Consider the following 14,789-nt stretch of genomic DNA (forward strand, 5'->3'; position numbering starts at 1 on the left):
TCACGTCAGCCTCTCAAGCCTATTTAATTTTTGGTAAGGCTTATAAACAAGTTCATAAGTAGAGAAACGTATGCACTTAGAAGCTACCATATGTCTTCAGACTGTTCCCATTGGAAGATGTATAATGCTGTCTAAGTGTGTTGAGCATGAAGGGTGATAAAGTTCTGATCCTGACTTTGCCACAGCACATAAAAATGTCCACATTCATATTCCCAATACCCAGATTACTTTTCTAACCAAAACTCTCTCCCTAGCAATGGTAGGGGTGAGGAATGCGGGCTGGCCAGTGGGTGGTGTAAGGAAAATGAAGTGAACCAACCACATAATCTTATGAATTTACTCCCTGGCAGATTAGCTAAAAATAATGGTCTAAAGTAGACAACAGTTATTAGAATATATGCTTTCAAATATCTCCACTATGAGAAAAATATTTGCTGTCAAGAAGGCCCTCATTTATAAAAAAAAAAAAAAAAAATCTTGTAAAGTTATGCATAATTTAGGCTGAATTAATTAAGAGAAGTTTTTTAACCCCTGACAGTTTTTAGGTAAAGAGGATTAAAACTGAGGTTAGGAAGAAAGAAGGGAAATTGCAGAGCTGGAGGGCTGGCATGAAAGGAGTAAGAGCTTTAAATGACCAAAGGTGATTGATTCCTCCAGAGAACAAAGGTGCAGAAGAGATACACAGAGACAAACTTTGCCTACCTGGCAATATTGCCTGGGTCCTTGATGGAGCCAGAGCGGAGTTCCAAACACTGGCTAGGTGTAGCCTACCAAACTAGTCCAGACATCTTACTTCAGACCTTGATCAAAAAGTAGGGCAGTTTGGTCCAGTTCCCTTTGTTCAAATTCACTTAGTCCAGCATCTATAATTTCTATCACGTATTTCCTGATTTGAGCCCTATCCCTCACCTCTCCTGAGCCTCTCATTTTGAGAAAAGAGAAACAAGATAACCAAAAAGAAAAGAAATGTAAGTGTTCCTCACCACTTTACTCACTTTGTTATCAGTAAGGTACTAAAAGATACTTACAAGATTTTCAACTCTTAAGAAAGCATCCTGGGCTTCCCTGGTGGCACAGTGGTTGGGAGTCCGCCTGCCAATGCAGGGGATACGGGTTCGTGCCCTGGTCCGGGAGGATCCCACGTGCCGCGGAGCGGCTGGGCCTGTGAGCCATGGCTGCTGAGCCTGCGCGTCCGGAGCCTGTGGTCCACAACGGGAGAGGCCACAACAGTGAGAGGGCCGCGCACCGCAAAAAAAAAAAAAAAAAAAAAAAAAAAAAAAAAGAAAGCATCCTGAGAGTCTTCTATATTCCTAAAAGCTAGTTTTCCCATTATTATTCTTTCTTTTTTTTTTTTTTTTTTGCGGTGCGCGGGCTTCTCTCTGTTGTGGCCTCTCCCGTTGCGGAGCACAGGCTCCGCACGCGCAGGCTCAGTGGCCACGGCTCACAGGCCCAGCCGCTCCGCAGCATGTGGGATCTTTCCGGACCGGGGCACAAACCCGTGTCCTCTAGCATCGGCAGGCGGACTCCCAACCACTGTGCCACCAGGGAAGCCCTACCATTATTATTTTTTAAAAGGTACTCATGATCTGGTTTTCTGTTTGTGTGCATTTTCTCTTGTAAAGATTTTCAGTTTCAGTTTCTTGAATATATGTATGTATACGTTGGTGTATATACTCTTCTATACATATATACCCCAATAGTGGAGTTAATTAACAATTTGCATTTGTTTCTTCAGTGGATAAAAGATATTTTCCAGCAGAGCTGGCTAATATCATTGACAGCAGTCAGTTGAGATGTGAATCAGTGACTCAAAGATGTTCTTCTGCTTCCTTCTAAAATTGATGAGTACAGAGCTGCTGTATTTATTCATATTCTCATGGGAAGTAGTTACTGATCAGGGTGAGGAAGACGTACAGACTAGGGAACAATGTGCTTTCAGATTTTAAAAAATCTGTTTATCAGCCTTAAAGTCTTTGTTGCAGCATTATCCTCTTTCCAAAACCCAGCTAAGTCCGTCCTTCCCGTGCCTGTTGTTTTAATAGCTTCAGAAGCATTCTTCTCAGTAAGCCTTTAAACCCCTTATCAGAGTTGGGCAGAGCATAGGGTTCAAATAGCCACAGGGGGTAAGATCCAACTGCAAATGGGAGGCTGACATGGCTCTTTGTACGCTGTTGGTGATTTTAGCTGTATGTTTTTGGAACTGGCCAAAATCCTAATCTTTGTCTCTTCTGACATCTGAGCCCGCATTTGACTAATTAAAAAACAGAGCTGAGGCACTATAGTGTTAAGCCACAAAAATGGCAAAGCTTGTGTCTCGAACAGTAAAGGTGGCCTCTAGGGAACAGGTATACCAGTAATCAGTCGTATTTATTCGAACTTAGTTTCTTTTTCTTGGCATTCTACAAGGTAACGCATTTACTTTTCCATTCGGATTAGGAAATGGAAGTGCCTTGAACCAGAATTTATATAGCTGATAGGAGGAAATCCCTTAATTTTGTTGGTTTTTTCTCCTCAAGATTATGAAGTACAATTCCAACTTTTGGTGTCAAATGTGAACAATTATGTTACTTGGATGTGATTGACACTACACAAGGCTCTCTGCTCATATCTGGATTTTAAATGCTTTATACTTGAAGCCAACTTATCCCAAAGTACATTCTATAGAACAGAGTCTCACAGGCTAGCTTCAGGAACCGGTTCCCTGGTGAAATGAGATTGAGAAATGCAACACACTCTATTCCCTTCCTTGTACAGGCTCAGTGACATTCGTGTATCAAAGGCCCTAAGAATTGCAGCAGTGAAGAATTCTGTTTATATAGCTTAATCCCGGGATATTTCTCTCCTAGTTGACTCAGAGTGATTTTTTTAAACACAATACCTATTAACAGACAGGAAAAATAAGGTTTGAATAAACGTATTCAGGGAAATGCTTCTCTAATTTGTTCAGTGGAAGACCATTAAAGGACTGTGTATTCTATACTTCTGGAAAATGTTTTGGACAGTGTTCTCATTCTTTGTAAAAGCAAAAGAAAGGGGGGTGTGTATGTGCGCACGTGTACGTGCCAGCACACGTGCATTTGAATAGGTAGTATTTCTCCTTTCAACTACAGAAAAGCATGGAAAGCTGGATGACCCGTGTCCAGTTTTGTCCTAAAATGACCAGCTCACACTCCTAAAATGACCTTAGGAAGTGAAGCCCTTCTACTTCATACTCTCAACTCTCAGGTGTTCTGGTGAAGCCTAATCTCCTGAAAACCTCTAGAAGGGAAATCATTGCCCACATATTTGATTTCATACTAAAATCTAAATCATGCATACATTGTCCCTTTGGCATAGTTTGTGCATTTCTCAGTATCCTCACTCCTGACTTCCCTGAGGATTAGCCATAAATTTTGACTGTGTAGGAAAACTACTGGCTCAACTACTTCCTGCAACAAGAGAATCAACTCTTTGTACTGGAAACTTTCCACATCAATGATGGTTTTGAAAATCTCTGCATATTTATGTAAAAAGAGAAGGCGGGTTTGTCATTTGACCACCTGTATTATCAGTTCATAAGAAAACATGGAATTTATGGAGAAAAGGCAAATAATATGTTTATGTTAGGTTATATATGTTGATATGTCAGAATATAGTAAGTTTTAGATGATTGACATTTGGGGTCAGATAATTCTAATTCTTTATGCACAGTCAAATCTTGACTGTCCTGTACATTGTAGGGTCCCTAGCCTCCCTGGCCTCTACCCGCTAGACACCAGTAACATTCCCCTCTCTCTCCCCCATTGTGACAACCAACAATGTCTCCCAACATTGACAGATGTCTCCACAAATGCAAAATCATTAACCCTCTGCCCACCGCTGGGAACTACCCATCTAGACTAGGTTATGAGCTGCAAAGTCAATGTATGGCTTTCCAAGTGTGCCTCTAAAGAGTTTTCTGTGACCCATGAATTCTTTGCAGTAATCGTTGTCTCAAATCTTCAGAATATTCAAATCATGCCACCGGCATTGCATATTAACCAAGTGAAGGAAAATGTGGTTTATCTCGGCCTGAAAGCGAATTTCGTCATACTGAGCCACATTTTATTTTAAGCTGAGAGAGATAGGAGTCAGAGAGAGAAACTTACCTGTGGCAGTTTCGGCAAAAGTTTTTCAGTCTGCCAGTTCAAGTATTCATGATATTGACTGTTTATGGTGGGCATTTTGGTTAGCCATTTTATTTATTCTTGGGTAAATTTGAATATCCTAACTATTCCTATTTTATTGTGGACAAAACTTTAATTTTCTTATAGCAATATTCATAGACTTATTGGTCTATGAATATTACTATATTCACAGCAGTATTCCATAGCCAATGGAAGACTCATTTATCTTCCACTGGCAAAAACCTAATTTGGGGAATTCCCTGGCAGACCAGTGGTTAGGGCTCCTGGTCTCATTGCGAGGACCCCCCGGTTCCATCCCTCGTCGGGGAACTAATGTTCCACAAGCTGGCAGCGGCCAAAAATAAATGATAAATAAATAACATTATTTTTAAAGAAAGAAAACTAATCTGGGGGGGTACTTGTGAATGATACCTTTGATTCCTAGTCCAACTTTATTCTAACGAGTCCTTGAATAATTCTACCAAGCTAATATTTCTTAAAGTAGAATTCAGATTCTTTCTCTACCCCAAATTTCCTCCATCCTCCCCCTGACTACGCCCCAGCCTATCTCCTCCTTTTCCGATGTGCTTCCGCAAACCCTGCAAAGCTTGACTGTTCTACTGATGAGCACACCAAGCCGTCCTCCTGCACCTGTTTTCCTGTGATTTCTTCCCCTCCGAGTGGCACCGTCCTTCCTCCCCCGCCCCGTGGCACCTCATGTGTCAAGACTTCTGTGGTCCCGGTTGAATGCCCTCCCGTCCCTCCCAGGTACTGTAGGCTTACCCTTTCACCTTACATGTTGCATTATAATTGACATATGATTTTTGGTTTACCCTCCTTACTAGAGTCTGTCTTACAGAAGGGACTACATGTGAGCCCTCCTTATTCTTTACAACACGTGTGTTTGCACAGAGCTCTGTTTAAGCAAACACGTTGCTGTATGTTGTCTAAATTATTTCCCTGCAGGGTCTGGTGCTCTAAGACCATACCAACTTGTCTTTATACTTATTGTGTCTTTTTTCTTTCTCTTTCGGCAGCTATATATGACAGTAAAATCACCAAGAGCGGATGTATTTGTAGCTCTGGCATAATTTTAAGGGGACCAGAACAGTCACCAAGGAGTCTGACTGATTAAATAATGCACAAGTTGAGCACAAAAGCTAGCTTTGAGAAACTAATCTGAAATAAATGAAAAGAAAATGTGGGAACAAACATGACATTGATGGTTTTCTACTCCTTCTCTCTCTCTCTCCCCTCCCCCTCTCTCCCTTTCTCTTTCCTTCCCTCCTCCTCCCATCCTTCCTTGCTTCCCTCTCTCCCACCTTTCTTGACAGACATCAATGATGTGGCTGTTTCTGTTTGTCACAGGAGCGATAGCCAGGTAACCAGATGTGATATGATTCCATAAATTTCTTTTTAATTTTAAATCTAAAATTTCCAAACCTTGGTTTTACTTCTGAGAACAAATACACCTAAGAACATGTTACTGACTCAGATTTGAAAACAGTGACAACAGATTAACCTAAATTTAGTGCTAGCCTCCTAGGACTCTAAGTCAAAATTCACTCACAGTATTTTAATTATAGAATGGTTTTTGTGCTGCCGTTCCACACTGATCCCTCCATCCTAGCCATCAAATTTAAATTGTGGTAAAAATGTAAACAAGTTAGGTTAAAGAAGGTTTCTTTGTTTAACAGCCATATTAAGGCACTTCTGGATGTCCCCCCCCCCTTTTATACATTCGTCTCAAGGTGGATATAACACATTTTCAAAAGACAATCCAAAATAGAGCTCAAACTATAATCCTTGTTAATTGTAATGGTTGTGTCTTCTAGTAATGTGCACGGCGCTCTTATACAAATAGGAAGCAACCTCCCTTCACAGGGAATTGACTAAATGGTGCTAAATGGAGAGGTACAGGAGAAAGAACCATTGCTTTCATTTCCCTGAAGAGTCTCCTTGGGGTGAGGGGAGATGTCTGGCGCCACAAAAGGAATTAGGCTCTGGTTTGAACAGAAACCTGAAGGCTATTAAGTTTATTTTAAGAATGTGTTGCCAGGGATCTAATAAACTTATATGTTGCCTCAGGCAGTGCATACGTGAAATCTTGCTGCACCAGGTGTTTTGGTTTGCATTTTTTCCTTTCCCCAGAGGCAGGAGAGGGTGTGGTTCTTCTTGACAGACTTAACTCACTTTCGATAAAGTAGTTATTGTTTCTATGAAAGTATGGCAGTTTTTAAATTTTACTGCTATATGTAAATGGGGGGAAACGATAGAAAATTATCTGGGGGCTGCTTTACAAAGAAATGGTAAGTCCTCCCACATTTATTTATATATATTATATATATGTATTATAATTTCGTATCATCTTAAACACAATGTTTATGATCTTATGCTTAAACACAGTATTTGAGATCACAGTCTGTTAAATGGAAAGACCAGTAGCTTAGGAGTGAAAACCCCTGGGGATTTATTTCTCTTCTGCAAATAGCTGCTTTGTAATCTTATTCAAATCACAGCCTTTCTGGATCTTGGGGAAATGGAGCTGGGAGAAAAGATGCAATCTAGAGTTCATTCTTGCCCTAAAATGCTTGGAGTTTATACTTGTCTTGTTCAGCAGATAATTATTTCTTGAATTAGTTGGTGTTCTTGTTTAGCATACAGAATCCCACTTTCATTTTCAGAAAATAGTTTCCTTAGTTACTCATATTACTGCATTAAAATGACGGCGCTAGCTTTTAATTTAGACTTCGCGTGATCCTCTGGAGCACGCATGTTGTAAATGAGAGTTCACCTTGAAATTATACGTTTGCGTTGTCCTTTGTCCTCTGTAGAGGTACATCTGAATTCCTTATCCTAGCGTGCATCCCAACAGTGAACACATTCATTTCACAGGGTGTAAACTCCTAATTAAGAAAGCAAAGTATTGCACAATTAAATCAGGTTTGTTTAAGGAAATATTTTTAAGCCCTAAATTAGGAGATATAAACTCATGGTTCTCCCCTTACTTTTTTTTTTCATTTTTTACAGGGACTGCAAGTAAGCACATTCCTTCTTTTTGCTAGGGATGGAGTTGGGGGAAGGGACCATGCTTAGAGAACTGTGGAGGATCCCTGCAGGCTGGGGCTTGCCGACTCTGCCCCAGCTGTGGCCCTGATGGAGCACATCATTCAGCCTGGAAGAAGTGTTTTCCTCCCAGTGCTCCTTGCTTTTGGCTATGGCCTCAAATTCATTCAAAAAATAAGAGAGTCATACCCTTAACTTAGGTTAATTTTTCTGATTCAGTCTCAACTATTTCAAAACTGACCTTCATATCCATTTTTTTCCCACTTAATTCTTACCATTTGTCAGCCTTGCTATGAATTAACACGAGAAGGCTTGCTGATGGTAGAGGGAAACACACTCAGATCATCAGTTTTGCTTCTATCCAATGGCACTCATTTAGAAATTAAGTTAACGTCACCTGGAAATAGAATATTGACCTAAAGGACGTAATCTGATTACTCAGAAGAAGTGTAAAAACAATATTAGCAGTTTGAATTTGAACCCTAAGTTGATCACATACTATATCTATAGAATTTAAAGTAATTTAACCTGACACTTAACGTCATCCATAGAATGTGAAGATGGGCTAACCTGCAGGGCTATCGTGAGATGCATTGAGATAACATACAAAACATCAAAATCACCCTGACCGTGGCCCCCACTGTGCCCAGCCCTCCTCTCCAAGCATATTCAGGGTCCCCAAGGCTGAACTGACATTCAGCCAGTTTACACCTGCCCTCAGGTGAGTTTTAGTTCTTTTGAGCCATTGCCTTTTACGACTGGCCGGTGCCTGTGTTGTGCCAATCTTGCTGGTCAAAGGCCATGCTTCTGCCCACGACTAGGTGTTCTCTGTACTCAGCCCAGGGCCACCACCACTCTGCCGGGAATACCAGTTGCCATGTTCAGCCCCCCAATAACAGGGACCTGCCTGTGGCCCCAAGGCCCCCATAGAGTGGGTGCCAGAGCTGTGGGGTGATCTTTTCTGTTCTATTGAAGGGAAAGGATGTTTCAAAGTGTGCTGCTTGGAACCTGGTATAAAAAAGTAGATTAATTAAGCATCTCTTTAAATTTCCAGTTATGGTTTTCTCTCTTCTGGGACCCATTCATCCAGGAACCTGGGCTCCAGCTAGAGATGAGTAATACCTTCTTACTGTACTCTGAGTCCCTACTTTGAGCTGACGTTTAAGACTTTGTACAGAGGCTACAATATTGTACCTGGCACATCCATTTTTATAACCGTGAGTTCTCTGTTTAGAGGTCCCTTGGAGTCCAAGAAAATCAGTTTCCGTAGGGTCCGTTGCTCCAGTTTTCCAAACAAGCAGAAAAAGGCATGAATCCTCATCCTTAGCTGTTGCTTAAATTGAGATGCTAGAACACAGTATCCTAAGATTCTCTAGGATTAGGAGTTATTCTGCATCAGAATTCATTCCATGTATATTATTTTCTAAGAGGTTCAAGATAACCCTATGAGTTACCTAAATTCTCATAATATGTCCAAATTATAACAGGTAGCCATGCAGGGGAACCCGTCCACCCTTTACCCGTGAGTCATGACTGTGTCTGAAGCCTAGTGCTATTCTGACTAGGGACAGATCTTGGAGGGAGGCCAGGGCTGCCGATCCCAGAATGCGGTGAGGATTCATTTCAGCTCACACTCTTGGGCGTGAGCCAGGGGAAGGATTGATTAAAGGAAGGCCAAATGCGTGTGGAGGAAGAACACTTCCACTCTCCGCGCCCCATTGTGCCCTGTCCCCAAAGACTAACCTCTTGTGATTTGTATTGAGTAAACACAGCTGATTCTTGTTCTTCGCGGTAATGTTCTATAAAATCACTGTGAATACTAAATGATAGCTCCCAGGGGAAATACAGAGTTAGATTCCCCTGCAAGCCTCTGGTCATACATTTCATCAACCGATCAATACACAACCTTGTTTTCCGTGTGTTTCTGTTTAAAGACACCTTATTTGATATATATGTTGTTGATCCATTAACAGTGAACTCGTGGTCATCAGACTGTAACTCGTGCCTGAATGAAACTTCTGGAACATGTGTATTTTCTCCGTAAGGGCACATCGCAGCCTTCTTGTGCTCAGGAACACTGCACAGCACTTCAGCACTATGATTGGGGGCTATTTAAATAGAGAAATCACCAACGAAAAGCACAAAAATGTGGAAAACGTGGCACTAAATGGACGGCGAAAAGGACACTTGTTTACAGTACGAGAGCCGAAACAAGAACACTGGGTCAGATGATGCAGATTTTTCAAAACTGCTCAGCAAGTGTCCGGCAAGCCCACAAAATAAATGTTATCGAGTGGATGAATTCTTAAATATGGAATCCCAGAGTAATTAGAATTGTCTGTGTATTTATTAACCTCTTGTAGAGTAGATGAATGGGAATTCAAGTCTTTGGAACCTCGTGTATGAATACCCATTATTTACACATTACGGGTATATGTGTGATCAAATCATGTCCCTAAGGAATGAACCTACTCGTATTAAAGCAGATTGTGATGCTCTTCTAGATGCACATTGGTGTATTTGTCAGCCCCATATCCACCTCCGTATCACTTGGTAACTTCTTATCTTTAGAGCTTACCAAAGAACAGAGGGTAGAGTGTAAACTAATCCAGGCTTGAGCTCAATTTTATGTAACTTGTATGACAACGACCAAGTCATCACAGCTCCATGTCTGCTTTTTTATTAGGAAGGGTGTGCTTATAAGTGCCTTGCCTGAGAATAGCCTAAAAGACCTCTACATGAGTGTGTATATCCGTAGAGGTCAACGTGTGCCGTGCCTGTTTCTCTCCACCTCTGGGTCTTTGTCATGCTACTTGTCTTTCTATACATTTCTGTTTGTATTCTTTCTGTGTCTTTGTGGATCTGACCCCCTGTTCTATGCTGCCGCTTTTTCAGAATGTGTATAGCAGTGGGAATGGCATGGCTAGGTGTGTACAAAACGGAGGAAGAAAATAATATCCCAGTTATTGAAAGTTGTACTGCAGCAATTTTGGAAAAGATTATTGGACTAAATCCTTGGAGTTATTAAATAGTCAGCAAAATTATAAAATCTCTTGACAAGTTTTCTGGGTCTGTCTGCCAGTTCTTCTGGAGTTCCGTCGGTCATACTAAGGCACAGCTGCCCTCAGATCAAGGCTCTTCATCTCTGGGGGTCTGGGTCAGGATTAGCACCACTACCACCCCTTCCCAGGGCAGATTTTGAATGCATCTTGACCACTCTCTCTTTGTCTTTAATATCCAATTACCTAAATAGGAAAAGGAGAAGGAAATAAATATTGAGTAAATGTCCTGAGCTCCTATCAAATTCTTTGAAGTTCCCTTTCTACTGGATTTCTTATCTCTGTTCTTATACTTAATCTTCCAGGAACACTTCCCCTCCCCTGCACCCATCCAACTTTTTAAAATAGCTGTATATTTGATTTCCAGGTCAGCTTCCAGGCTGAACTTAAGGCAAATGGAATTGTAGCAAGCTAGAAAATCTTAGCAGGTTGGAAAAATTACCAACGGATCATTTTCTATTGGTAGCTAACTTTTCTTCAAGAAAAAAAAAAAATTGTCAAAGCTAAACGGACACCCAGAAATGATCCTTATTTAAGCACAAGTCAAAGTCGTGACACTAATTTCGTATTGAAAAAAGTACGTTCTGTCTTTACAGAAATCAGGGAGCCCTAAGTTCCTAGGGAGGGCTAATTGAAGCTTGTGACTCTTTGTTATTCTAAAAAAACTTGTGTTCCCATTGAAAAAGAAGATGAAGACGACTAAAGACCAGCTGGAAAAGTTCAAAAGAGGTCTTTTCATCAAAACCTTAATGGCTGTGGTGTCAGGGTTTGGGGACAAAGCATTTGGGAGTGTAGTTATCAGCTGTCAAGCTGTTGTATGGATTTATGACACAATTTACAAACTTTAATTTGTTTCCAATGAGACGTTGAGACTAGCTCCTTGAGCATCATAGATGACAGAATCTATTTTAGAAAAGCAAAGAATCACATTGAAGTGAAACTTTGCTGGTTTTTAAAGTTGTTTAACTTCATCTGAAATTTTACATTCAGTAAGCTGTGTCAACAGTGATTATTCCCACTTTGAAGTTTTAGAGGAATTTACTTGGTAGATAATTAATGAATAAATAACATGTCTTTCCATTCTTTAGATAAAACACGGAGTTCCATTATGCAAGGCAATTTTAATAATGAGAGTTACAATAAACTTCAGCTTAGTTCCTCAGATCCTTATATCACTCCTGCATAATAAGTAGTGCCTAAGATTTTACAGATTCTGAAATGCAATATGATTTGCGTATGTAGAACTCAAAAGAGTTAGGTAGTAGTTAATCCCATTCAGAGTTAAGCTTTATACATTTAACTTTGTAGTCTCTAGCAAAGTATCGACTTAAAAATCCCCGATGTAGAGTGAATGCTGAACGTTTAAAACAATTGCCTGGAGCATGTCACTGTCTTGCAAAGCAAAGTTTCTCAGTATTGTTTTTGAATTTTATTTCAAATAAAATCTGAAAGTGGTCGGACATATAAAATCCTTGGCAAACTTGTTCAGCTGTGTGTCACTTGAAACCCCTGATTAACCAGTAACCGGGCACCCTCTTCCTTCCAGTACATAAGCACCAACCAGAAAATAAGTTTTATAATCTGTAAGTAGAGATGAAATTAGCTATCCTTAAGACCATCCTCATGATGGAATGGAAGGGTTAAACAGACCTTTTGTCATCAATAACCCATGGAGGTATGATCTAGACAAACACAAATTCCAATAATTCACATTCGTAGGTAATCATTTAAAATCTTTACATAGTGTTCATAGAATAGAAGTATGCAAGACATTTTAGAAAGAGTGTCAGTAAAAATAATTTTCGGGCTTCCCTGGTGGCACAGTGGTTAAGAATCCACCTGCCAATGCAGGGGACACAGGTTCGAGCCCTGGTCCAGGAAGATCCCACATGCCACAGAGCAACTAAGCCCATGCGCCACAACTACTGAGCCTGCGCTCTAGAGCCCGTGCGCCACAACTCCGGAAGCCCCTGCGCCACAACTACGGAAGCCCACGCGCCACAACTACGGAAGCCCGTGCGCCTAGAGCCCGTGCTCTGCAACAAGAGAAGCCACCGCAATGAGAAGCCTGTGCACCGCAATGAAGGGTATCCCCGGCTCACTGCAACTAGAGAGAACTCACGCAGCAATGAAGACCCAGTGCAGCCAAAAATAAACAAATTAAATTAATTAATTAAAAAAAATTTATTTAGGGAATTCCCTGGTGGTCCAGTGGTTAAGACTCAGTGTTCTCACTGCCAGGGCCCAGATTCGATCCCTGGTTGGGGAACTAAGATCCCACAAGCCATGCAGCGTGGCCAAAAATTTTTTTTAATTTAAAAATTAAAGAAATTAAAAGTAAAAATGAAAAAAAATAATTTTATTAAGAGAAAATGACTCAGTGCTAAAAGGGATATGTTACATTTATATAGGATATTTATATTGCCCATTAAATGAAGCACTACTGAACTTCTTTCAACCAAGACATTAGAGTGTCTAATTCATTAAATTGGCATTTTTCTAACAGTAAGCCAAATGAACTCCCTGCCCTCCTGGATCATGGGTGACAATGGGAGGAGACAGAATGAACAAACAAAAAAGAAAGCATAAATAGGATATGAGGTTATGGAAAGCACTGGAGGGAAAAATTGCCCAGAATAAAGGAGCTAGAGAATTCTGGGCTTTCCACCGCTGTTTGTTGTGTCCTATTAAGTGTCAAGGAAAGGCCTCATTGACTCAAGATTCTTAACACATGCAATATTTAGAAAAAGGGCAATATCACATCTTAAAATTAGCTAAAAATTGTTAAAGAAATAGAGAAATGGTATGCTTAGTGATCTCATTCTTAGACATAGGGGAAGGAAATAGGAAGAAAGTATACAGAATTATAATAAAATTCATTTGTTAAACACAAGAGTTACCAAATAAGTCGGAGGTTATTCATCACAAGTCAAGTAAAACTGTAGCATGTGCTTTGTTTTTGTAAGCTGAGGGCTGTTATGAAATAAGGAGTGAAAGAGGAGTCACAAAGGAGCCATTTTATTACCAAAAATCATACTTATCCATAGGCTTTTTAGTCAAGGGAGACATCTTTAGACCTCATTGTGTTCCAGGCACTATGTTCGATTTGGCTGCTAGAAGGATGAATTTGACCAGTACTTGTCCTGGGGAAGTGCACTCAGGAAGTTAGTGGCAGAATACACATGAAGATAAAAGAATTACAATTACTGTGATTGGAGATACAGAAGAAGTATACACTGCATGGTAAGCCAGGCTTCCTGAGCTTTAGGTGAGCTGGACCTAAACAAATTGCAAGGAGGAGTAGGAAGCTAAAGATATTCTGGGCAGAAGACTTCCCACATGCAAAAGCATGTGGGAAGAAAACAGTGAGAAGCTAGATATGACCAGCTGTTTCTCTCCGTGGAGAAGTGATAGGATGTGAAGCTGTAGGTCTTTGGACGGACAGGAGTGGCTTGGTATAGCATGACAAGAAGTTTGGAATAAAATCTAGGACTTGATGGAGCCACAATCTAATTGAGAGAGAAGTGTGGCATAAGGTTGTTTTCAGGTAATGATTAGTTGAGAAATCAGAAAGGTTTTGTGTATTAACTTAATTGATTAAATGTTATTCTGTTCTTGTTGTTTGTCTATGCCTTTCTAGAGGAAATGTTCCCAGTAATAGAACATAAACACAATAATGTAAAAAAGTATTTTTAAAGACAATAAGGCCAAGTGTTGGCATGGTAAAAGAATGCATGCCGGTCAATCTCTGACAAAAATGAGTACAATTAGTAAATGTGTACAGTTAAACAATATGAGAGGATATCTGCTAAAGCACAAAACCGCACACAATAACCAATAGGTGAAAAACTGCAGAATCACAGAGATGAGAGGGCTGGGGTCGCTGCAGGAGACTTCACGAAGGGGATGGTAAAGGGAGCCTTTGAGGAGTAGAAAGTGCAAGCAGAAGAATGATGGGGGTTATCGCTGTAGGCAGAAGCACGGAAGTAACAGAAAGAGTGAGGGTGGGAAATCCATGGAGCAGCAGGACTCTTGGATGAACCTCAGAGTGAGCAGATTGGAGACAGTGGGAAGAAGACAGGGCAGGGCACGTCTCACTTGATCCTCACAGCAGACACAGGCATTAATTAATATGACCCTCATTTGATTCTCCAGATGAGGAAACTGAGGTCTAGGGAAGAAACTTGCTCAAAGTCAGACAGCAGATAAGAATGAAGTGGGCTATGAACTCCAGTTCTGGGTAGCCCCCAGCCCGTGGCCCCTCCTCTCCAGAACAGTACCCAGTGTCTAAGACATGGCAGGCATAGTAAGTTCTTAAGGACAAAATGTGGAATGAATTTCCTGTTCTCCAATCGATTTATATCTTAGATTTTTAAAATTAACGAAAATGACAGGTCCGTAATCCCATCAGCTTAAAACACCAAGCAGCTCCGTATTTGAAGTGTTTCATGTTACTACGTCACTGCATGCACAGTATCAACACCATTCGTTTCTGTATTTTGTGTTAAGTATTTCAACA

General features: G+C 40.6%; 1 protein-coding gene across 1 annotated transcript in view; it reads left to right on the forward strand.

Moving 5' to 3' along the window:
• Positions 1 to 14,789, forward strand: part of FREM2 (FRAS1 related extracellular matrix 2) — a 157,583-nt gene that overhangs the window by 55,668 nt on the left and 87,126 nt on the right. The gene's annotated exons all lie outside the window — the stretch shown is intronic.

The sequence above is a fragment of the Phocoena phocoena genome, chromosome 18, assembly GCF_963924675.1.
Source record: "Phocoena phocoena chromosome 18, mPhoPho1.1, whole genome shotgun sequence".
Classification (NCBI taxonomy): Eukaryota; Metazoa; Chordata; class Mammalia; order Artiodactyla; family Phocoenidae; genus Phocoena; species Phocoena phocoena.